Raw genomic sequence first — 26,432 nt, forward strand, 5'->3', positions numbered from 1 at the left:
AATGAGAATATATCTAAATATTCTTATTTAACATCTACTTATTCTCAATTGATTATTCTTCCAAATAAACTTAAAATCACATTATAAAGTACATGTGCACACACACACACAAATTCTCTTGAAATTCTTATCAGATTTTTAGCAAAATTGTGTGTTATTTTGAAGACACATAATATTCTTAAAATATTAAGTTTTACCATCAAAAAGCTTTAACAATTGCCTTAAATTTGTATTAGTTATTACATGTTACATTTATTGATATTTTATATTTGTGTGACTTTTGGTGTTATAATTTTCTAACTAGTTATTGTCGATATGGGGAAAACTCTTGTGTTTTACATATAGTAAAAGCCCTTTTATCCAAAGCAGCCAGTGCTTGATCAATTAATTGAAAAGTCAGTTACAAGGAAATTAATTTTTTAAATGTATACATTATAAAAATTTAACTTAAGACATATAAATGAACATTTTTACCCCAACCCTCTGATGTAAGATCAAGCCTTTTTGTGTATGTGTTTTGTGTGGGATGATTATTGCAAACTGAAGTTTTCTTATGTGAACCACATTCCCAAATCATTATCTATAATTTGCAATATCAGTGTCTTTAAAGATTCTTGTGAAACAAAATGCATGCTACATTATCCAAGATTTTTATGATCTTTTCCCTCAAACATATATAGTAGCTCTGCCCATCTTGGCTAATTCCTCAGTAAGTTATTGTTTGTTTGCAATTCATTTTTATCAAATAATTTCAAAATATTTACATTGATATCCATTGAAAGAATCCTCTTTCACATTCATAGTTCAATAGTATATACAACATTTCCTGCACTGTTAACTTTTGCAGTATTAAGTGTACTTGGTTTATTGACAGTTGGAAACAAACACAGTTGACTTCACAAGCAAAAACCTCAAATGGTGGGAGTAGAAGTGTTTAGATGTACTGGAGTGAAATCTTGCTTATAACTGGGTGTCCTATGGATACCCTCCATAGAGGGAAAGAGAACAAAGTGACTAAATGGAAATTAGTTAATTATTGGTCATCTTAAGGAATTTCCATATTAGTTCTAACAATTTCTTAGTTGTCCTGAGGTTTTCATAGGGACAGTCAGATATCCATCATCTTTATTGGTTGGAGGACATGGCTTATTTCACTTTGTAGAACTTTCTGAAAAAATATTGAATAAAAGAGTAATAGCTTTTCCATGGTGCTACTTTTTGCTTCTTAAAAACATTCTTTTGCTTCTTAAATCAATCTAAACATCTTTTTATAGGAGATATATGCCTATCAACATTTATTGTAATAATTGATATGTTTTATTCTGCTTCCAAAAACTTTTTTAAAAATATTTTTGTTCTAGACACTTCTCAAAAGAAGACATTTATGCAGCCAAAAAACACATGAAAAAATGCTCACCATCACTGGCCATCAGAGAAGTGCAAATCAAAACCACAATGAGATACCATCTCACACCAGTTAGAATGGCAATCATTAAAAAGTCAGGAAACCACAGGTGCTGGAGAGGATGTGGAGAAATAGGAACACTTTTACACTGTTGGTGGGACTGTAAACTAGTTCAACCCTGTGGAAGTCAGTGTGGCGATTCCTCAGGGATCTAGAACTAGAAATTCCATTTGACCCAGCCATCCCATTACTGGGTATATACCCAAAGGACTATAAATCATGCTGCTATAAAGACACATGCACACATATGTTTATTGCGGCATTATTCACAATAGCAAAGACTTGGAACCAAGCCAAATGTCCAACAATGATAGACTGGATTAAGAAAATGTGGCACATATACACCATGGAATACTATGCAGCCATAAAAAATGATGAGTTCATGTCCTTTGTAGGGACATGGATGAAACTGGAAATCATCATTCTCAGTAAACTATCGCAAGAACAAAAAACCAAACGCCGCATATTCTCACTCATAGGTGGGAATTGAACAATGAGAACACATGGACACAGGAAGGGGAACATCACACTTCGGGGACTGTTGTGGGGTGGGGGCAGGGGGGAGGGATAGCATTGGGAGATATACCTAATGCTAGATGACGAGTTAGTGGGTGCAGCGCACCAGCATGGCACATGTATACATATGTAACTAACCTGCACATTGTGCAGACGTACCATAAAACCTAAAGTATAATAATAATAATAATAAAATATATTTTTGTTCTATATAATTTCTTACCCATTTTTGTTTGCTTCTTTTTCTTTTGAATAATAGTTTCATTCTTTCATTTTTTTCTTATTTTGAGGGAAAAGATAGATGATAGATAGACACAATGCATATTTGAAAAAGTACATTCTATTTGTACTTACTATTAAAGTAATTAATATTAAAAGGTAAAGAATATAAGTAGAATAAACTTTTCTACAATTATTCACATCTAAGTAATATTATAGTTTATACTGAATCATTTCTTAAACAGTTTGAGGAAATTAGCACAATATTACCTATCTTCTCCCCTACCTGCTTTTCATACTTTTCAAAATCAGTTGCGATATTAGATCCAGATTACTTTTTTTTTTTTTTTTTTGAGATGGAGTCTGGCTCTGTCGCCAGGCTGGAGTGCAGTGGCGTGATCTCAACTCACTGTAACCTCTGCCTCCCGAGGTCAAGTGATTCTCCTGCCTCAGCCTCCCAAGTAGCTGGAACTACAGGTGCGTGCCACCACACCCAGATAATTTTTGTATTTTTAGTAGAGATGGGGTTTAAAAACTGTTTCCCATAATGCATTTTTCAAGAACTATACTTGAAATTTTTGCTCTTTATAAAACAATATTTGAAATAATTACTTAGATATAACTGTGTTTTACTATGCTTTAATTCTCTCCACTTTTCTATTACAAATACCCAATATTGACTTTTAATTTTGATATTTTTAACTAACTAAATTTTTTAGTTGTTTTCAGCATAGATATGAAGGACAGAATTCCAGAGCACTGGCAAATCTAAAAATTTCCGACAATTTTATTGAGCATAGGATTCATTGATCAGAATGAGTTTTTCTTAAAACATCACATCCTGGGTTTTTATGCCACAAAATAGATATTTTAGATAAAAATTTGCCTGAAAGTAATTTTTTAGAAAGCAGAGTTTTTTTTTTTTTTTTTCTGCTATGGAATTTTTAGTTTCCTCATCATCTTTCCTTATTTCAGCTAGCTTCACTCTTGTGACTGCCTATCAAGCAACTAAATGCCTTTACGTGTCAATCTATTTGATTTCCAAACACATTTGAAGTCTTACAGAAAATACTTCAATAAATAAAAATAAATAACATATGTCAGAATAAAATTGCAATAAAGTTGTATTTCCAGTCCTCTATAAGACCAAAACACTGGGATTAATAAGAATGATTGAATCATCTAATATTTTATCTATAGATGTTTACCGTTATACAATTATGAAACTTTAGCAGAAACAGAGACCTAACTCATAAATCTATGTTTATTACATTTTATTGTGTATATTTAAGGTGTACAACATGATATTTTGATATACATATACATAGTGAATTATGTAGTATATTCAAGCATATTAGCATATCCATCACCTCACATAGTTGGCACTTTTTTATGGTAGGAGCAACTAAAATCTACTCTCTTCGCAAATTTTCAGTGCATACTACAATATTAACTATAATCCTCATGCTATATATGCATTAGATCCTGCACTTATTCATCCTACACAGCTGCAAGTTTATACCTTTGGACTTACCTATCCTATCTCCTAGTAACCCTCACTCCCCTAGTAACCACTGTTCTACTATCTTAAACTTATATTTTAAAGTAAACTTATATTTTAAAGTGTAATGTTGAAACACTTTAGAAATCTGTTTCTTTCTCTTCAAGAAAATACACATGAAGATTTCGGAGGAAAATAATTCCCTATGTTTAATTACAATTAGAGTATCAGGTTGGGTGCAGTGACTCATACCTGTAATCCCTGCACTCCAGGAGGCTGAGGCTGGAGGATAGCTTGAGCCCAGGGGTTTGAGACCAACCTGAGCAAGAAAGAAAGACTCCATCTCTACAAAAAATATAAACATTAACTGGAATAGTGGAGTGGGCCTGTAGTTTAGCTACTCAGGAGGCTGAGGTGGGGGAATCACCTGAGCTTGGGAAGTAGAGGTTGCAGTGAACTGTGATCATGCCACTGCACTCCAGCCTCGGTAACAATGTGAAACCCTGTCTCAAAAAAAAAAAAAAAAAGGGAATCTCAATGACAATTAGGTAATTCCCACCTCAGAAACAAAGTCATCCCTCTTAATTTTACTCAGGCAATAAAGCAACTCAGTCAAGGACGGCTCAGTGCTTTTGCACAAGGCATGCTTGTGTGGAAACCTGTCTTCAACCAGTCTGGCCCCACTGAGTTTGTGTTCCGTGTGTTCACCACAGTCCCTGAATTTCAGGTTCTTCTCTTCCTTCTCTTCCTCCTCTTCTACTTGATGATCCTCTGTGGCAACACAGCCATCATCTGGGTTGTGTGCACACACAGCGTTCTCCGAACCCCAATGTATTTCTTTTTCTCCAACCTGTCCTTTGTAGAGATCTGCTGCACCACCGTTGTGGTGCCCTTGATGCTTTCCAACATTTTGGGGGCCCAGAAGCCCATTCCATAGGCTGGATGTGGGGCCCAAATGTTCTTCTTTCTCACACTTGGTGGTGCTGACTGTTTCCTCTTGGCGATCATGGCCTATGACCACTATGTGGCCATCTGCCACCCTTTGCACTACACCCTCATCATGACCTGCAAGCTGTGCGTGCAGATGCTGGGCGGCGCCGTGGGCCTGGCCCTCTTCCTCTCCCTGCAGCTCACCGCCTTAATCTTCACCTTGCCCTTCTGCGGCCACCACCAGGAAATTAACCACTTCCTCTGCAATGTACCTCCCGTCCTGCGCCTGGCCTGCGCTGCCATCTGCGTGCACCAGGCTGTCCTCTATGTCGTGAGCATCCTCGTGCTGACCGTCCCCTTCTTGCTCATCTGCATCTCCTACGTGTTCATCACCTGTGCCATCCTGCGCATCCGTTCTGCTGAGGGCCGCCGCCGGGCCTTCTCCACCTGCTGCTCCCACCTCACCGTGGTCCTGCTGCAGTATGGCTGCTGTACCTTGGCATACTTGCGTTCCCAGTCCAGCTCCTCTGCAGATGAGGACCGCCAGTTTGCCCTTGTTTACACCTTTATCACACCATTACTCAACCCTTTGATTTACACCCTTAGGAACAAGGATGTCAAAGGTGCCCTGAAAAAAGTGCTCAGTACCAAAGGGACATCTGAGTCCTTCTGAAGGCTCCAAGAGACTGAAAGGGGCACCTGGGCATGGGACAATGGTAAAACTCTTCCATCCAAATGCTAGATTTGCCTTTATTGTATCAGAGTTTGGACTTTCATTAATTCTCTGTGCCTGATGCACTTAGTTGCTACAGATCATTCTTATTTTTAAAAAAGGTCTCCCAAAACCTTAAAACTCCAAAAAGTGTAGACTGCTATCATTCATTTAACTCCAAATTTATAATTTTACCTTTCCTCTAAAGCAATATAAAGGGAAAAATTTATTTTAAGAAATTGGCTTATGTGACTGTGGCGGTGAAAGCAAAGAGGGGCCAGGTGTTGTGGCTCACACCTGTAATCACAGCACTTTGGGAGGCCAAGGTGGGCGGATCACTTGAGCCCAGGAATTTGAGACCAGCCTGAGCAACATGGTGAAACCCCATCTCTACAAAAAAATATATAAAAAGTAGCTGGGCATGGTGGCACATGCCTGTATTCCCAGCTACTTGGGAAGCTAAGGTGGGAGATCACTTGAGCCTAGGAAGTTGAGGCTGCAGTGAGCTGGGATCGCACTACTGCACTCCAGCCTGGGCAACAGAGTGAGACCTTCTCTAAAGTAAATAAATAAAAGCAAAGAGGAATTGTGGGAGTCGGTCCTATTGTCCTATAAGGCAGTTACCTCAGGGGATGCCATTAGAGAAAAAGTAGAGTTAATCTCACTCAAGGGTGAAGTGGCTGCTTTACTGGCAAAAGACTCACCAGAATTCAGGGGTTCTATATTCCCAGCTTCATCAGAATCCTCTCATATGTCCCCATTTCAATTTTCTAGAGCCCATTTCTTCTCAATTCATGCCCTCACTTTAACAGTACACATCTTACAAGGATGGGAATTCGATATGCATTGTAAATCACCAATTCACAGCATGAGATTCTGCATTTGGTTATCAGAAACCTCAGTTTTACCACTACAGGAGATATGGGTCACTTTGAGGACAGACATACAAGTTTTTACACCATTTATGCAGTGCTTGAGCTTAGAATTTGAGCTCCTAAACTCATCCTTTCTTTTCCACTTGGTCTAGTGAAATTATGTAATAGAAGCAGCCAGTCAATTTCATTATACTCATTAGTTTGACAATAGTATGTGAAAGTATTATATGCACGTTCACCCAGAACTTTGCCTCTTATAAATATTTTATTGGATGTATCCAATAGTGATATTTTGCATATCCCTATTGCCACATCACACCATGGACTTTAGCATTATGGAGGGTAATTTGCTTACCCAAATCTACTGATTTAAATATTAATCTCATCTGAAAGATAATCTCACAGGAGTGTCTAGACTAGCAAAGATAACACATATAACTAGCCATCACAGCCCAGAAGATGACAAAGAATCTGATATAAGTTTAAATCTCAATGGTATTATGTTTCTTCTATACCAAACTCTAAGGAAAGGCTTGTAACAATAGTTAACTATAGAAATAGAAACTCATCAGCTGGGCATGGTGGCTCACGCCTGTAATCCCAGCATTTTGGGAGGTCATGGTAGGAGTATCACATGAGGTCAGGAGTTCAAGACCAGCCTGGCCAACATGGTAAAACCCTGTCTCTACTAAATATACAAAAATTAGCCGGGCACAGTGGCGTGCGCCTGCAGTCCCAGCTACTTGGGAGGCTGAGGCAGGAGAATCGCTTGAACCAAGGAGGCGGAGGTTGCAGTGAGCTGAGATTGTGCCATTGCACTCCAGCCTGGGCAACAGAGCAAGACTGTATTTCAAAAAAAAAAAAAAAAAATGGGAAATAGAAACTCGTCATGTGAAATACTGCTTTGAAACTTAAAGCCATCAACTGAGTCTTAAATACAATATATATTTAGTTTCAAGAAATTCTCATTCTTATTGTGTTTTAATTTTTTATTGATAAATAGTTGCATATATTTATGAGATACAGCATGGTCTTTTGAGATATGTATACAGTAATCCCCCCTTATCTAAAGGGGATACATTTCAAGATCCCCATTGAATGCACAAAACCATGGATAGACAGAGCCCTATATATGCTATGCTATGTTTCTTTCATACATATATACCTATGATAAAGTTTAATTTTAAATTAGGCACAAAAAAGGTTAACAACAATAACTAATAGCAAAACAGAACAGTTACAACAATATGCTAGCATTGCAACTGTTGCACTTTGGAGGCCATTATTAAGTAAAATAAGGGTCACTTGAACACAAGCACTGGGATACAGCAACAGTTGATCTTATACATGAGACAACTAACAAGTGACTACCAAGAAGGTAGCACGTACAGTGTGGATATGCTGGACAAAGGGATGATTGACATCCTGGATTGGGGAATTTCATCATGCTATTCAGAACAACATGCAATTTAAAACTTTTGAGTTATTTCTGGAATTTTCTATTTAATATTTTCAGACCTCAGTTGCCTATGGGTAACCGAAACCTCAGATAGCAAAACATGAAAAAGGGAAGACTATTGTATACAGTAGAAAGATTAAGTCAAGCTAGTTAACATATCCATCATCTCACCAACTTATTATTTTTTTGTGGTGAGGATGTTTAAAATCTATTCGTTTAGCAATTTTGAAATACATGGTACATTATTATTAATTGTGGTCACCATATATTACAATAGATCAATAAATCTTATTCTTCCAGTCTAACTGAAACTTTACACCCTTCGATCAAAATCTCCCTTTTCTCCATTCCTCCCCAGCTTCCAGACTCTGGTAACTGCCTTTTTTAGATTGATTCCATATCTTGGTTATTGTGGACAGTGCTGCAATGAACATGGGCCTGCAGACATCTCTTCAACATGCTGATTTTATTTCCTTTGTATATATACTAAGAAATGGGATCATTCTCATTAGTTTTAATCTTTAGAAAAATATTAAATCCTTAGTCTAATTAGTTATTGAAAGCAGTGTGTCATTGTTTAAATGAATAGATACTTGTCCTCCTAAGTATCTTCTAATTCTCCACTCACTTTCTTTAAGGTCCTAAAAAGTCACTGGGTTTTACTGCTGGATAGTCAGAGGGAAGTATTGGATAAAATCAGAAGAACAGAGTTGGTTCTATTTTTGTCAGACTTTTTGGGCACTTCACACAAATCAAGTAATTTCTCTGGATCTCAGTTTCTTCATAAAGATATCTGACAATAGGATTTTCAAAATCCTCATAATCAAATATGCATAATCAAATTTTAGTAGCTTGTTGTTTCAGACATGCTGACTTTCTTCCAGGTTCAAGTCCTTTACAAGTTCTATTACCTTTCCCCTTTGTTTGAACTGCTTTTCTCCATAATTTCATAGCTGTTTTTTTTTCTTAGTTTACAGATTTCATCACAAATGTCACCTCTTCAAAGAAGATGCTTTTCATGACCTCTTCTTCTAATCATTCTCTATCCCATTAACTTGTTGTATTTTCTCCATGGAGTTTATCACTGTCTGATAATATCTTATTTACTTATTTAACCTGTTGATTATCTGTTTCACTAGATATAAAGTGAATCTTGCCTGTTTCATTCATCTTTGTATCCCCAAAACTTAGAACAGTGTTGGACACATCATATTACACATAAATATGTTTAATCATCAATCAATGGTGAACCAAACTCTAAATGGGTGAAACTTAAGATTGTGTAATTATCACCTAGAGTCATAGTCACATCTCAAAGAGTACATATCAAACATATGTTCCTTTGTAAAGATCTAATATACCAAGGAAAATGAGAAAAAGATAAATATAATAAGAACAAATATTTTTTAAATTAGCAGAATTTAATATGGCAAGATAATATCTGGGCAGGTACATGCTCAAAACCTATGAAATTTTTATGGTATGTTGAGTGAATATGTATGCTTTCTTCAAATTCTGGAAAACCATAATGAGGGAGTTATTTTTAAAGTAAGAGAGGAAAGTAACAAAAGAAAATTAAATGTCTTTCATTGTTCCTTTATCCAAGCCAAGGTACCAGAGCCTCCTTTTTTGCATATAAAATATAAGTATAGTCTCAGTTTTCCAGGGCAATAAGAATTTGGGACTTGGGCTGAACCTTGCTATGACAGATATAATGGGAATAAACTTGAAACAGGAGGCTCAGAGGACGGTGTTTAGGGAACTTCGTATTTGTTGGAAAATTATTTTGAGCACCAAGAATATTCCTAAAGGGTAATACTGGTCTTTATTTTGACATGTATACTCCAATATTCCATTGACTGGAGATGCTGCACAGTTTTAAACAACCAGGTCTCATGAGAACTCACTCACTTTCACAAGAACAGCACCAAGGGGATGTTGCTAAACCGTTCATGAAAAATCCACCCTCCATCATCAAACCACCTCCCACCAGGCCCCATTTCCAACACTGGGAATTACAAGTTGACATGGGTTTCAATGAGACACAGATCCAAACCATATCACTGACTACAGTAAAATTCTCAAAGTTAATCATTATGACACAGATTGCAAAGACCTCCATCATAATATAGATAGCAGAACAGCCTTCAAATGTCTTTTGTTGTAGCCTTCTATAAACTATGTCCTTGAAGAATAATTTTTTTTTCACAGTGCAGCCCAACTGTTGGATGCAAAGTTGTTTTCTTTAAAGGCCCCTAAACAAGTAATTTGACTAAGAAATAATCTTTTTCTCCTTTTTTATTTGTATAAATACAACAGGTAGAAGTGCAGTTTTGTTACATGGATAGGTTGTGTAGTGGTGAAGTCTGAGCAGTCAGTGTAACCATCATCCAAATAATATTTTATCCATTATGTAGTTTCCTATCCCTCACCCCCTTTCCAGCCTCCTATCCTTCCAAGTCTGCAGTGTCTGCTATTGAACACTGTATGCCCACTGTACACATTATTTCTCTCCCACTTATAAGTGAGAACATGTGGTATTTGTCTTTCTGGGTCTAATTTGTTTCACTTAAGGTAATAGCCTCCAGTTCCATCTATGTTCTGCAAAAGACAGGACTTCATCCTTTCTTATGGCTGAATATTATTCCATTGTGTATATATACCACATTTTCTTTATCCATTGACCCGTGGATGGACAGTCAGGTTGATTCCAAATCTTTGCTGTTGATAATAGTGCTGTGATAAATATTTGAGTGCAGGTATCTTTTTCATATAATGAAAACAACCCCAGTAGTGGGGTTGTTGGATCAAATAGTAGTTCTATTTTTAATTCTTTGAGAAATCTCCATACTGTTTTCCTTAGAGGTTGTACTAATTTACATTCCCAGCAACAGTGTATAAGCATTCTTTTTCTCTGCATCCTCACCAAAATTGACTTTTTAATAATAGCCATTCTGCCTGGTGTAAGATGATATCTCATTGTTTGCATTCTTTATCTGTCATTACTGACTTTCCATTTTGGGTAGGGACCATTGCTGGAGAGCTAGTGTGATCCTTTGGTAGTGTCGTCACATTTGGATTTTTCACAGCTCAGAATTCTTACACTTCTTCCCTCTCATCTGGAAAGACTGACACTTCTAATGTTCGTAATTATTTTCATGCAGATAGGATTTTTTGTTTGTTTCTTTATATATTTTTTTCTTGACATTCCTCCCCTTCCTAGGGTGTGTGACTGTAGAGTATGCTGGATAGGGTCTTAGGCTATGCACTTTCCTAGGCAGGTTTTATATTGGGCTGTGCAGTTTGGCCTAAAGACCAGTAGATGGTGCTTATGGGTAAGAGCCAGCTGTGGCCCTATATGTTCCTTTGAGAAGGAGCTCACCAAGTTAGTGTCTCTTTTGCACAGATTCGAGGGTAGTCCTACTTGATGATAACCCACCAAGTCTCTCTGGCACCTGCTCACCAGTCTTCCTGGACCTGAAATCTTGACCCAGAACCAGCACTGTCGCAGCCATCTTTCTGCTTGCTGAAAGCCATCCTGATGTTAGCTGCCTGCCCCCTGGATTCCTCCATCTGTCCTGATCACCCTAAGGTATTCCTGGCCTGGACTTCTAGACAGGCCAGACTCTGTATAATTAGCTTTTGCTTCAGTTTCCCTACCTAGTCATCAGTTCGTGAAAGTAGAGTTCTTCCCTTTATCAAAGACCAACCAAATGGGCTCTAACACCTGCCTAGCACTTGCCAGTCCTTTGCTCTCTGAGAGAAGGAGTTGAAATATTGTCCCCAAATCTCCTAGTCTGGCTGGAGTTCTGAATAAAGGACTGTCTGGCCAAGACCAAACCACGGGATTAATTATCTCTTGCTAATCCAAGAAAATAGTTGCACCATCTCCATCCATACTGTCCTAGTCCACCATTAGCTCTCATCTAAACTTACTAAAAGTATCTCTAATGAGTCTAGATTTTATTCCTTACAATCCATTGACTGGAAGAGAATAAATAATTAGCCAAGACATGTTATTTCTCCGTGTTTCCCCTGCTCACTACCTGTCTCTCCACTTGTGCAGTCTATATAATATTTGGCATGAAATTGTTAAAAAGGAACTGCCAAGCTCCTACTCTCACCAGACATGGAGTCAGGAAGTAACACCCAGGGCGTGTCAGGGTGGTAATGTTTCTGACTAATAAGAATGTTACTCTTTCCCTTTAAAGATTTTTATTGCACAGATAGTAAACGGTCAGGGATTTTATCATCATCATTTTCACCATCACTAACGTCTTTCCCAGATTCATAAGGACAAGAAAATGTCAGCCCACTTCAGAGTTTATTGAAGGGAACTTCCGCTTCCTAGAAATATTACCGTAAAACCTTGGGATATCATTTTTGTGCCTTCATAAATCAAAGGCCACATTAAAAACATTCTGAAAATAAGAAGTAATATACAGAACAAGGGGTATGCAGTAAAGAACTTTCACAAAGCAAGGACAAGAGGAACCAGCTGATCAAAACAGTCATTTTCTCCTTAGTATCAGTTCTTTAATGAGGTGGCCATGAAATTGTGCCACTCAGCTCTCCAGATGCAGGAAGCATGATTCATGGATTTGGATTTTGCCAGATACTAAAACCCAGTCCACCACTGTGTCTGTGGCATGGCCACATGTCCCCCAGACTGCTTGCAGTCAATGATTATGTTAGGAATATGAAGGCAACCCCATTCTTGGAAGATGTAGGATGACTATGACTTAAGAGGTCGGATAAGGACACTCTATCAGCTCTGTTGAAAATCTTAGAACTATCCTGCATCCTGAGACTCTACCTATTCAAGCCTTCCTTTTATATAAGGGTCAGATCTGCATCATTGTCCAACAGCTCTCCCTGCCTTCCCTGGCTCCCTCCCCCTCTTCTCTAATAATTTTTACCCCAATATCTGTTACACATCTAATCCTGTCTTGGCATCTGCTTCTCAGAGTATTCAAAACAATGTACTTGATAACAGTGAACTGGTAGCTCACATCAGACCTTCCAGTATGTTATGTTATGTTGTCTGTTCCTTGTTTTTTTTAATTTTTCATTTGTGTGGATACATAGTAGGTGTATATATGTATAGAGTACATGAGATATTTTTATACAGGCATACAATACAAAATAATCACATCAGGGTAAATGGGGTATCCATTACCTCAAGCATTTATCATATCTTTGTGTTATAAATATTCCAAATTATATTCTTTTAGTTATTTTTAAATGTACAATAAAGTTTTGTTAACTGTAATCACCCTGTTGTGCTATCAAATGCTAGGTCTTATTGATTCTAACTATATTTTTGCACCTGTCAACTATCCCCACCTCCCCACCTCCCTCCCCACCCCCTCTATCTCCATAAGTTCAATTGGTTTGATTTTTAGCTCCCACAAATAAGTGACAACATGTCACTTAACATATTGTCCTCCAGTACCATCCATGTTGTTTCAAATTACAGGATCTCATTCTTTTTCATGGCTGAATGGTACTCCATTTTGTATATGTACCCCATTTTTTTCTTTCTTTTTTTTTTTTTTTTTTTTGTTGTTGTTGTTGAGACAGAGTCTTGCTCTGTCGCCCAGGCTGGAGTGCAGTGGTGCAATCTCTGCTCACTACAACTTCTGCCTCCCGGATTCAAGCGATTTTTCTGCCTCTGCCTCCAAAGTAGCTGGAATTACAGGCGTGCACCACCATGCCCAGCTAATTTTTGTATTTTTAGTAGAGACAGGGTTTCACCATATTAGCCAAGCTGGTCTCAAACTCCTGACCTCAGGTGATCCACCTGCCTCAGCCTCCCAAAGTGCTGGGATTACAGACATTAGCCACCGTGCCCAGCCCTATGTACTCCATTTTCTTTATCCATTGATCTGTTGATGAACACTTCAGTTGCTTCCAAATCTTGCTATTGTGAGCAGTGCTGCAGTAAACATGGGAATGCATGTATTTCTTTAATATACTGATTTCCTTTCTTTTCAATATATACCTAGCAGTGGGATTGCTGGATTTTATGTTAGTTCTATTTTTAGTTTTCTCAGGACTCTCCATATTGTGCCACAAAGTTGAACTAATTTAAATTCCCATCAACTGTGTACAAGGATTCCCCTTTCTCCACATCCTTGCCAGTATTAATTATTGTGTGTCTTTTGGATAAAAGCCAATGTAACTGGGGTGAGATGATATTTCATTGTAGTTTTGATTTGCATTTCTCTGATAATCAATGATGTTGAACACCTTTTCATATGCCTGTTTACCATTTGTATGTCTTCTTTTGAGTAACATCTATTCAGGTCTTTTCTCCATTTTTTTTTTCACTTATACATATTCAAATTTTATTTTAGATTTAGGAGTACATGTGCAGGTTTATTACCTGGGTATATTGTGTGCTGCTGACGTTTAGGGGTATGATTGCTCCCATCACTGAGCATAGTACCCAATAGTTTTCCAACTCTTGCCCACCTCCTTCTCCCCTTTAGTCGTATAGTGTCTATTGTTGTTATCTTTATGCCCATGAGTACCCATTGTTTAGCTGCCATTTCTAAATGAGAACACATGGTATTTGGTATTCTGTGCGTGCATTAATTCCCTTAGGATAAGGGATAATAATCTCCAGCTGCATCCATGTTGTTACAAAGGATATGATTTCATTCTTTTTTATGGTTGCACAGTATTTCACGGTGTAAAAGTACTACATTTTCTTTCCAGTCCACAGATGATGGGCACATAGGTTGATTTCATGTCTTTGCTATTCTGAGTAGTGCTGCAATGAACATACTAGTGCATGTGTTTTTTGGTAAAATGATTTTTTTTTCCTGCATATGTCCAGTTTTGGGATTGCTGGGTCAAATGATAGTTCTCTCTTCTTTCAGCTTTTACTTTGGTCATTTTATTTATTTTTTTTATTTCCATAGTTTATTGGTGTTTGGTTACATGAGTAAGTTCTTTAGCAGTGATTTGTGAGATTTTGTTGCACCTATCACTTGAGCAGTATACGCTAAACCCAGTTTCTAGTCTTTTATCCCTCAGCCCCTTCCCACCCTTTCTCTCTGAGTCCCCAAAGTCCACTGTGTCATTCTTATTCCTTTACATCCTCATAGCTTAGCTCCCACTTATGAGTGAGAACATATGATGTTTGGTTTTCCATTCCTGAGTTACTTCACTTTGAATAATAGTCTCCAGTCTCATCGAGGTCACTGTGAATGCCATTAATTCATTCCTTTTAATGGCTGAGTAGTATAGATGTATATATATATATATATACATCTCACAGTTTCTTTATCCACTTGTTGATTGATGAACATTTGGGCTGGTTCCACATTTTTGCAATTGTTAATTGTGCTTCTGTAAACATGCGTGTGCAAGTATCATTTTTGTATAATGACTTTTTTTCCTCTGGGTAGATACCCAGTTGTGGAAATGCTAGATCAAATGGTAGTTCTACTTTTAGTTCTTTAAGGAATCTCCACACTGTTTTCTATAGTGGTTGTACTAGCTTACATTCACACCAGCAGTGTAGAAGTGTTCCCTGTTGGCATCCATGCCAACATCTATTTTTTTTTATTATGACCATTCTTGCAGGAGTAAGGTGGTATCATATTGTGGTTTTGATTTGCATTTCCCTGATCATTAGTGATGTTGAGCATTTTTTCATATGTTTGTTGGCCCTTTGTATATTTTCTTTCAAGAATTGTCTATTCATGTCCTTAGCCCACTTTTTGGTAGGACTGTTTGATTTTTCCTTGCTAATTTGTTTGAGTTTGTTGTAGATTCTGGATATTAGTCCTTTGTCAGAGGTATAGATCGTGAAGATTTTCTCCCACTCTGTGGGTTGTCTGTTTACTCTGCTGACTGCTCCTTTTGCCATGCAAAAGCTCTTTAGTTTAATTAGGTCCCAGCTCTTTATTTTGTTTTTATTGCATTTGCTTTTGGGCTCTTGGTCGTGAAATCCTTGTCTAAGCCAATGTCTAAGAAGGTTTTCCAAAGTTATCTTCTAGAATTTTTATAGTTTCAGGTCTTAGATTTAAGTCCTTAATCCATCTTGAGTGATTTCTGAATAAGGTGAGAGATGAGGATCCAGTTTCATTCTCCTACATGTGGCTTGCCAATTATCCCAGGACCATTTGTTGAACTGGGTGTTCTTTCCCCACTTTATGTTTTTGTTTCCTTTGTCGAAGATCAGTTGACTGTAAGAATTTGGATTTATTTCTGGGTTCTCTATTCTGTTCCATTGGTCTATGTGCCTATTTTTATGACAGTATCATGCTGTTTTGGTGACTATGGCCTTACAGTATAGTTTGAAATAAGGTAATGTGAAGCCTCCAGATTTGTTATTTTTGCTTAGTCTTGCTTTGGTTATGTGGGCTGTTTTTTGGTTCCATATGAATTTTAGAATTGTTTTTTCCTAATTCTGCGAATAATGATGGTGGTATGTTAATGGGAATTGCATTGATTTGTAGATTACTTTTGGCAGTATGGTCATTTTCACAATATTGATTCTACCCATCCATGAGCATGAGATGTGTTTTCATTTGTTTGTGTCATCTATAATTTCCTTCAGCAGTGATTTGTAGTTTTCCTTGTAGAGGTCTTTCACCCCCTTTGTTAGGTATATTCTTAAGTATTTTTTTATGCTATTTATTTATGCACCTATTGTAAAGGGGGTTGAGTTCTTGATTTGACTCTCCACTTGGTTGCTGTTGGTGTATAGAAGAGCTACTGATCTCTGTACATTAATTTTGTATCCTGAAACTTTGCTGAATTCTTTCATCAGTTCTAGGAGCTTTCTGGAGGAGTCTTTCGGGTTTTCTAGGTAAACAATCATATCATCAGCAAACAGCGACAGTTTGACTTCCTCTTTGCTGATTTGGATGCCCTTTATTTCTTCCTTTTGTCTTATTGCTCTGGGTGGGACTTCCAGTACTATGTTGAAGAGGAGTGGTGAGAGTGGGCTGCCTTGTCTTGTTCCAGTTCTCAGAGAGAATGCTTTCAACTTTTCTCCATTCAGTATTATATTGGTTGTGGGTTTGTCATAGATGGCTTTTATCACATTGAGATATGTCCCGTGTATATGTGCCGATTTTGCTGACAGTTTTAATCATAAAGGGATGCTGGATTTTGTTGAATGCTTTTTCTGCAACTATTGAGATGATCATGTGATTTTTGGTTTTGATTTTATTTATGTGGTGTATCACATTTATTGACTTATGTATGTTAAACCTCCCTGAATCTCTGATATGAAACCCACTTGATCATGGTGGATTATCTTTTTGATTTTTTTAATTCAATTAGCTCATATTTTGTTAAGGATTTTAACATCTATGCTCATCGGGGTTATTGGTCTGTAGTTGTGGTTTTTTGTTGTGTTTTGTTTTTGGTTTTGGTCATGTCCTTTCCTGGTTTTTGTAATAGGGTGATACTGGCTTCATACAATGATTTAGGGAGGGTTCCCTTCTTCTCTGTCTTGTGGAATAGCTTCAATACAGTTGATACCAATTCTTCTTTGAATGTCTGGTAGAATTCTTCTGTGAATCTGTCTGGCCCTGGACTTTTTTTATGGCAAGTTTTTAATTGCCATTTCAATCTTGCTGCTTGTTATCAGTCTGCTCAGAGTATCTAATTATTCTTGATTTAGGCTAGGAGGGTTATATCTTTCCAGGAACTTGTTCATCTCCTCTAAGTTTTCTAGTTTATGTGCATAAAGGTTTTCATAACAGTCTTGAATGATCTTTTTTATTTCTGTGGTGTTACTTGTAATATCTCCTGTTTCGTTTCTCTGTTCTTTTCTTGATTAATCTTGCTAACGGTCTATCAATTGTATTCATCTTTTCAAAAAAAAACAGCTTTTTTTTTCATTTGTCTTTTGTATTTGTTTGTTTGTTTGTTTCAATTTCATTTAGTTCTGCTTGGATCTTTGTTATTTCCTTTCTTCTGATTGTTTTGGTTTGGTTTGGTTTGTTCTTGTTTCTCTAGTTCCTTGAGGTGTGACCTTATATTGTCTGTTTGTGCTCTTTCAGACTTTTGATATAGGTGTTTAGGGCTATGAACTTTCCTCTTAGCACTGCTTTGCTGTATCCCAGAGGTTCTGATAGGTTGTATCACTATTGTCATTCAGCTTGAAAATTTCTTAAATTTCCATCTTGATTCCATTTTTGACCCAGTGATCATTCAGGAGCAGGTTATTTAATTTCCATGTATTTGCAAGGTTTTGAAGGTTCCTTTTGGATTTGATTTCCAGTTTTTTTCTACTGTGGTCTGAGAGAGTGCTTGATATAATTTCAGTTTTTTCGAATTTATTGAGACTCGTTTTGTGACCTATTATATGGTCTATCTTGGAGAAAATTCCATGCACTGTTGAATAGAATGCATATTCTACAGTTGCTTGGTAGAATGTTCTGTAAATATTCATTAAGTCGATTTGTTCAAGGTTATAGTTTAATTCCATTGTTTCTTTGTTGACTTTCCGTCTTGATGACCTGTCTAGTGCTGTCAGTGGGATATTGAAGTCCCCTACTATTATTGTGTTGCTGTCTATCTCATTTCTTAGGTCTATTAGTAATTGTTTTATAAATTTGGGAGCTTCACTGTTAGGTGCGTGTATATTTAGGATTGTGATATTTTCCTGCTGGACAAGGCCTTTCATCATTATATAATGTCCCTCTTTGTCTTTTTTAATTGTTGTTGCTTTAAAGTTTATTTTGTCTGATATAAGAATAGTTACTCCTGCTCACTTTCCATTTGCATGGAGTGTCTTTTTCCATCTCTTTACCTTAAGTTTATGTGAGTCCTTATGTGTTAGGTGAGTCTTTTGAAGGCAACAGATGGTTGGTGAATTCTTATCCATTCTGCAATTCTGTATCTTTTAAATGAAGCATTTAGGCCATTTACATTCAACATTAGTATTGAGATGTGAGGTAGCATTCCATGCATCATGGGCCATTTGTTGCCTGTATACCTTGGTTTTTTGTTTTTTGGGTTTTTTAATTGTATTTTTGTTTTATAGGTCCTGTGAGATTTATGCTTTAAAAAGGTTCTGTTTTAATGTGTTTCCAGGATTTGCTTCAAGATTTAGACCTCCTTTTAGCCTTTTTTGTAGTGTTGGCTTGCCAGTGGCAAATTCTCTCAGCATTTATTTGTCTGATAAAGACTGTGTCTTCCCTTCGCTTATGAAGCTTAGTTTCCCTGGCTACAAAATTCTTGACTGATAATTGTTTTCTTTGAGGAGACTAAAGATAGGCCCCCAATCCCTTCTAGTTTGTAGGGTTTCTGCTGAGAAATCTGCTGTTAAACTTACAGATTTCCTCTATAGGTTACCTGGTGCTTCTGTCTCACAGCTCTTAAGATTCTTTCCTTTGTCTTAACTTTGGATAACCTGATGACAATGTGCCTAGGCAATGATCTTTTTGTGATGAATTTCCCAGGTGTTCTTTGTGCTTCTTGTATTGGGATGTCTAGTTCTCCAACAAGGCTGGGGAAGTTTTCCTCAATTATTCCCCCAAATATATTTTCCAAACTTTTGGATTTCTCTTCTTCTTCAGGAGCACCGATTATTCTTAGGTTTGTTTGTTTAACAGAATCTCATACTTCTTGGAGGTTTTGTTCTTATTTTCTTATTCTTTTTTCTCTGTCTTTGTTGGATTGAGTTAATGCAAAAACTTTGTCTTTGAGGTCTGAAGTTCTTTCTTCTGTTTGTTCAATGCTATTGCTCAGATTTCCCAGCGCATTTTGCATTTCTATAAGTGTGCCCGTTGTTTTCTGAAGTTTTGATTTTTTATTTATGCTGTTTCACTGAATGTTTTTCCCTTCACTTCTTATATCATTGTTTTATTCCCTTACATTGTGCTTTGCCTTTCTCTGGTGCCTCCCTGATTAGCTTAATAACTAACCTGAATTCTTTTTCAGGTAAATCAGGGATTTCTTCTTGGTTCAGATCCATTGCTAGTAAGCTAGTGTGGTGTTTTGAGGGTGTTAATGAACCTTGTTTTGTCATATTTCCAGAGTTGGTTTTCTGGTTCCTTCTCATTTGGGTAGGTTCTGTCAGAGGGAGGGTCTAGTGCTCAAGGCTGTTGTTCAGATTCTTTTATCCCATGGGGTGTTTCCTTGATGTAGTACTCTCCTCCTTTTCCTAGGGATGTGACTTCCTGAGAGCCGAGCTGTAGTGATTGTTGTCTCTCTTGTGGATCTAGCCACCCAGCAAGTCTACCAGGCTCTGGGCTGGTACTGTGGGTTGTCTTTAGAGTCCTGTGATGTGAACCACTTGTGGGTCTCTCAATACTTGTTCCAGTGGAGGTAGCAAGGGTGTGAAGTGGACTCTGTGAGGGTTCTAAGCTTTGGTTGATGAGTGCACTTTTTGTGCTGGCTGGCTTCCTGCCAGGAGGCGGCACTTTCAAGAGAGCATCAGCTATAGTACTATGGGAGGAACAGGTGGTGGACAGGGTCCTAGAAGTCCCTAGAGTATATAACCTTTTTCTTCAGTTACCAGGGTGGGTAGGGAAGGACCATTAGGTGGGGGCAGGGTTAGCCATGTCTGAGCTCAGACTCTAGTTGGATGGGTCTTGCTGTGGCTGCTGTGGGAGATAGGGGAAAGCTTCCCAGGTCAATGGAGTTATGTTCCTAGGAGGATTATGGCTGCCTCTACTGTGTCCTGCAGGTTGTCAGGGAAGTGGGGGAAAGCCAGCAGTCACAGGCTTCACCCAGCTCCCATGCACCCCAAACAGCCTGTGTCACTCTCACCGTGCCCCTGCCAACCGCACTGAGTCTGTTTCCAGGCAGTGGGTGAGCAGGGCTGAGAACTTGCCCCAGGCCATCCACCTCCCAGCTGTGAAAGCAAATATGGCTTTCCTTCTTTTCAGGCCTATGGAGTCTGCATGCTGGATTCACGCCCTCCCCAAAGTTCTGGCCAGGAGACTTCTCTATGGGTTCAAATTGTTACAAAGTTCAGCTGGAGGTTTCTTCCTCCCTAGGACACTTCCCAGTGCCTCTGGCAGCCCTCCTCAAAGACCCCTGAGAGGTGAGGCAGAAATGGCTTGCTAGGGGACCCAGCAAGCTCACAGGGATTTTCGTGCTGCTTCCTCTACCCCTGTATTTTGCTTGGCTCTCTAAATTGACTCAGTTCCCAGTAAGGTCAGAATCTTCTCCCATAATCTAGACCTCAGATTCCCCAGTGGGGTGTGTGTTCAGGGGCAGATGATCTCCCTTTGCCACTTCCACAGTTTGGGCACTCACAGTATTTGGGGTGTCTCCCAGGTCCTGCAGGAGCAATCCACTTCCTTCAGAGGATCTGTGGGTTCTCTTGGCTTTCCTAGTGTATTCCTGCAGATGTTCTGGAGCAAAAGTTCACAATGCGAGACTCCACACGCTGTTCTGTCTGTCTGAGTGGGAGCTGCAATCTAGTCTTGCCTCCCATCTGCCATGATCTCCAAATTATAGTTTGCCCATTTTTCACTCAGACTATTGGATTTTTTGCTATTGTGTTGTTTGAATTCATTATATATTCTGGTGATTAATCCTTTGTCAGAGGGGTAATTGGCAAATATTTTCTCCCATTCTGTGGGTTCTCTCTTCACTTTGTGGACTGTTTCCTTTGCTATGCAGAAGCTTTTTAACTTGATATTGTCCCATTTGCCCATTTTTGCTTTGGTTGTATGTGATTGAGAGAATTACTTAAGAAATCTTTGCCCAAACCAATGTCCTGGAGAGTTTTTTCAATATTTTCTTATAGCAGTTTTATAGTTTGAGTTCTTATATTTAAGCCTTTAATCCATTTTGATTTATTGTTTGTATATGTGAGAGATAGGGGTTTACTTTCATTCTTCTGCAAATTCAGTTTTCCCAGCATCATTTGTTGAAGAAACCTGTCCTTTCCCCAGTGTATATTCTTGGCACCTTTGTTGCAAATGAGTTCACTGTAGATGTATGTATTGAGTTCTAGGTTCTCTATTCTGTTCCATTGGTCTATGTGTTTTTATGCCAGTACCATGCTGTTTTTGTTACTGCAACTCTGTAGTATAATTTGAAGTCAGGTAATGTGATGATTCCAGTTCTGTTCTTTTTGCTCAGATAGCTTTGGCTATTCTGGGTGTTTTGTGGTACCACAGAAATTTTAGGATTATTTTGTCCGTTTTTAATTAGGCATAAGATAGCTCTTCAGCAAATTATGTAGAGCCCTCACTAAAGTGTGAATCCAGTATCTTCTAGTTAGACTGTTTTTCTCAGTAAAATTATTTCATAAAGAACATCTTTGATGATCTGGCAAGATGGCCAAACAGGAACAGCTACAGTCTGCAGCTTCCAATGAGACCAACACAGAAGGTGGATGATTTGTGCATTTCCAATGGAGGTACCCAGTTCATCTCATTGGGATTGGTTAGATAGTGGATGCATCCCACGAAGGGTGAGCAGAAGCAGGGTGCAGTGTCACCCCACCCAGGAAGTGCAAAGGGCCAGGGAACTCCCTCCCCTAGCCAAGGGAAGTTATGATGGACTTTGCCATGAGGGATGGTGCTATCTGGCCCAGATACTACACTTTTTCCATGGCTTTTGCAACCCACAGACCAGGAGATTCCTTCAGGCACCTGAGGGCCCAGGGTTTCAAGCACAAAACTGGGCAGCCATTTGAGCAGACATTGAGCTAGCTGAAAGAGTTTTTTGTTTTGTTTTGTTTTGTTTTGTTTTCATACCCCAGTGGTGCCTGGAACACTAGAGATACAGAACCATTCACTCTCCTGGAAAGGCGACTGAAGCCAGGTAGCCAAGTGGTCTTGCTCAGGGGGTCCCACCCCCACAAAGCCCAGCAAGCTCAGATCCACTGGCTGGAAATTCCCGGTGCCAGCACAGCAGTCTAAAGTCAACCTGGGATGCTCGAGCTTACTGAGTCTTGAGTAGGCAGTTTTCCCTGCACAGTGCAAACAAAGCCACCAGGAAGTTCAAACTAGGCAAAGCCCATCACAGCACAGCAAAGTGTCTGTTGCCAGACTGCCTCTCTAGATTCCTCCTCTCTGGGAAGGGCATCTCTGAAAGAAAGGCAGCAGCCCCAGTCAGGGGCTTATAGATAAAACTTCCATCTCCCTGGGACAGAGCACGGGGGGAAAGGGGCAGCTGTGGGTGCAGCATCAGCAGACTTAAACATTCTTGCCTGCCAGCTCTGAAGAGAGCAGCGGATCTCCCAGCACAGTGCTCAAACTCTGCCAAGGGACAGACTGCCTCCTCAGGTGGGTCGCTGACCCCCATACCTCCTGACTGAGAGACACCTTCCAGCAGTGGTTGACAGACACCTCATACAGGAGAGCTTCGGCTGGCATGTGGCGGGTGCCCCTCTGAGATGAAGCTTCCAGAGGAAAGAGCAGGCAGCTATTTTTGCTGTTTTGCAGCCTCCACTGGTGATACCCAGGCAAACAGGGTTTGGAGTGGACCTCCAGGAAACTCCAGCAGACCTGCAGTAAAGGGGCCTGACAGTGAGAAAAAAACTAACAAACAAAAAGTAATAATATCAACATCAACTAAAAGGATGCTCACGGAAAAACCCCATCCAAAAGTCATTAGCATCAAAGGTCAAAGGTAGATAAATCAAGGAAGATGAGGAAAAACCAGTGCATAAATGTTGAAAATTCTGAAAACCAGAATGCCTCTTCTCCTTCAAAGGATCACAATTCCTCACCAGCAAGGAAACAAAACTGGAAAGAGAATGAGTTTGATGAACTCACAGAAGTAGGCTTCAGAAGGTGAGTAATAACAAACTACTCCAAGCTAAAGGAGCATGTTCTAACCCAATGCAAGGAAGCTGAGAACCTTGATAAAAGGTTACAGGAACTGCTAACTAGAATAATCAGTTTAGAGAAGAACATAAATGACCTGATGGAGCTGAAAAACACAGCAAGAGAACTTCATGAAGCATACACAAGTAACAATAGCCAAATTAATCAAGCAGAAAAAAGAATATCAGAGATTGAAGATCAACTTAATGAAATAAAGCATGAAGACAAGATTAGAGAAAAAAGAATAAAAAGGAACGAACAAAGCTGCCAAGAAATATGGGATTATGTGAAAAGACAAAACCTATGATTGATAGGTGTGACTGAAAGTGACGGGGAGAATGGAACCAAGTTGGAAACATACTTCAGAATATTACCCAGGAGAACTTCCCTAACCTAGCAAGACAGGAAAACGTTCAAATTCAGGAAATACAGAGAATACCACTAAGATAATCCAAGAGAAGAGCAACCCCAAGACATATAATCATCAGATTCACCAAGGTTGAAATGAAGGAAAAAATGTTAAGGGCAGCCAGAGAGAAAGGTCAGGTTACCCACAAAGGGAAGCCCATCAAACTAACAGTGGGTCTTTCTGCAGAAACCCTACAAGCCAGAAGAGAGTGGGGGGCCAATATTCAACATTCTTAAAGAAAAAAAACATTCAACCCAGAATTTCATATCCAGCCAAACTAAGCTTCATAATTGAAGGAAAAATAAAATCCTTTACAGACAAGCAAATGCTGAGGGATTTTGTCACCACCAGGCCTGCCTTACAAGAGCTTCTGAAGGAAGCACTAAATATGGAAAGGAAAAACTGATACCAGTCACTACAAAACATACCAAAATATAAAGATCAATGACACTGTGAAGGAACTACATCAACTTATGTGCAAAATAACCAGCTAGCATCATGATGACGGTATCAAATTCACACATAACAATACTAACCTTAAATGAAAAGGAGCTAAATGCCCCAGTTAAAAGGCACAGACTGGCAAATTGGATAAAGAGTCAAGACCCATTGGTGTGTTGTATTCAGGAGACCTATCTCACGTGCAGAGACACACATAGGCTCAAAATAAAGGGATGGAGGAACATTTACCAAGCAAATGGAAAGCAAAAAAAAGCAGGGGTTGCAATCCTAGTCTCTGGTAAAACAGACTTTAAACCAACAGAGACCAAAAAAGACAAAGAAGGGCATTACATAATGGTAAAGGGATCAATGCAACAAGAAGAGCTAATTATCCTAAATATACATGCACCCGATACAGGAGCACCCAGATTCATAAAGCAAGTTCTTAGAGACATACAAAGAGACTTAGACTCCCACACAATAATAGTAGGAGATTTTAACACCCCACTGTCAATATTAGACAAATTAACAAGACAGAAAATTAATGAGGATATTCAGGCTTGAACTCAGCCTGGACCAAGTGGACCTAATAGACACCTACAGAACACTCCACCCTAAATCAACACAATATACATTCTTCTTAGCACCACATAGCACTTATTCTAAAATTGACCTCATAATTGGAAGTAAAACACTCCTCAGCAAATGTAAAAGAACAGAAATCATAACAAACAGTCTCTCACACCACAGTGCAATCAAATTGGAACTCAGGATTAAGACACTCACTCAAAACCGCACAACTTCATGGAAACTGAACAACCTGCTCCTGAATGACTACTGGGTAAATAATGAAGTTAAGGCAGAAATAAATAAGTTCTTTGAAACCAATGAGAACAAAGACACATGGTACTAGACTCTCTGGGACACAGCTAAAGCAATGGTTACAGGGAAATTTATAGCACTAAATGCCCACATGAGAAAGCGAGAAAGATCTAAAATTGACACTCTAACATCACAATTAAAAGAACTAGAGAAGCAAGAGCAAACACATTCAAAAGCTAGCAGAAGGCAAGAAATAACTAAGATCAGAGCAGAACGGAAGGAAATAGAGACACAAAAGACCCTTCAAAAAAATCAATAAATCCAGGAGCTGGTTTTTTGAAAAGATCAACAAAATAGACCACTAGCCAGGCTAATAAAGAAGAAAAGAGAGAAGAATCAAATAGACACAATAAAAAATCATAAAGGGGATATTACCACTGATCCCACAGAAATACAAACTACTATCAGAGAATACTATAAACACCTCTTTGCAAATGAACTAGAAAATCTAGAAGAAATGGATAAATTCCTGGACACATATACCCTCCCAAGACTAAGCCAGGAAGAAGTCGAATCTCTGAATAGACCAGTAACAACTTTTGAAATTGAGGCATTAATTAACAGCATACCAAACAAAAAAACCCAAGACCAGACAGATTCACAGCCAAATTCTACTAGAGGTACAAAGATGAGCCAGTACCATTCCTTCTTAAACTATTCCAAACAATAGAAAAACAGAGACTCCTTCCTAACTTATTTTATGAGGACAGCATCATCCTGATACCAAAACTGAGCAGAGACACAACAAGAAAAGACAATTTCAGGGCAATATCCCTGACGAACATCTATGCGAAGACCCTCAATAAAATACTGGCAAAACGAATCCAGCAGCACATCAAAAGGCTTATCCACCATGATCAAGTCGGCTTCATCTCTGGGTTGCAAGTCTGGTTCAACATACACAAATCAATAAACATAGTCCATTGCATAAACATAACCAATGACAAAAATCACATGATTATCTCAATAAATGCAAAAAAGGCCTTTGATAAAATTTAACACCCCTTCATGCTAAAAACACTCAATAATCTAGGTATTGATGGAACATATCTCAAAATAATAAGAGCTATTTATGACAAACTCACAGCCAATATCATACCAAATGGGCAAAAGCTGGAAGCACTCCCTTTGAAAACCAGCATAAGACAAGGATGCCCTCTCTCACCACTCCTATTCAACATAGTATTGGAAATTCTGGCCAGGGCATTCAGGCAAGAGAAAGCAATAAAGGGTATTCAAATAAAAAGAGAGGAAAT

General features: G+C 38.6%; 1 pseudogene; it reads left to right on the plus strand.

The window, feature by feature from the left end:
• Positions 1-4,344: 4,344 nt before the first annotated feature.
• LOC129008589 (olfactory receptor 10Q1-like) lies at positions 4,345-5,304 on the plus strand (annotated as a pseudogene).
• The last annotated feature ends 21,128 nt before the right edge of the window (positions 5,305-26,432 follow it).

Source organism: Pongo pygmaeus, chromosome 9, assembly GCF_028885625.2.
Source record: "Pongo pygmaeus isolate AG05252 chromosome 9, NHGRI_mPonPyg2-v2.0_pri, whole genome shotgun sequence".
NCBI lineage: Eukaryota > Metazoa > Chordata > Mammalia > Primates > Hominidae > Pongo > Pongo pygmaeus.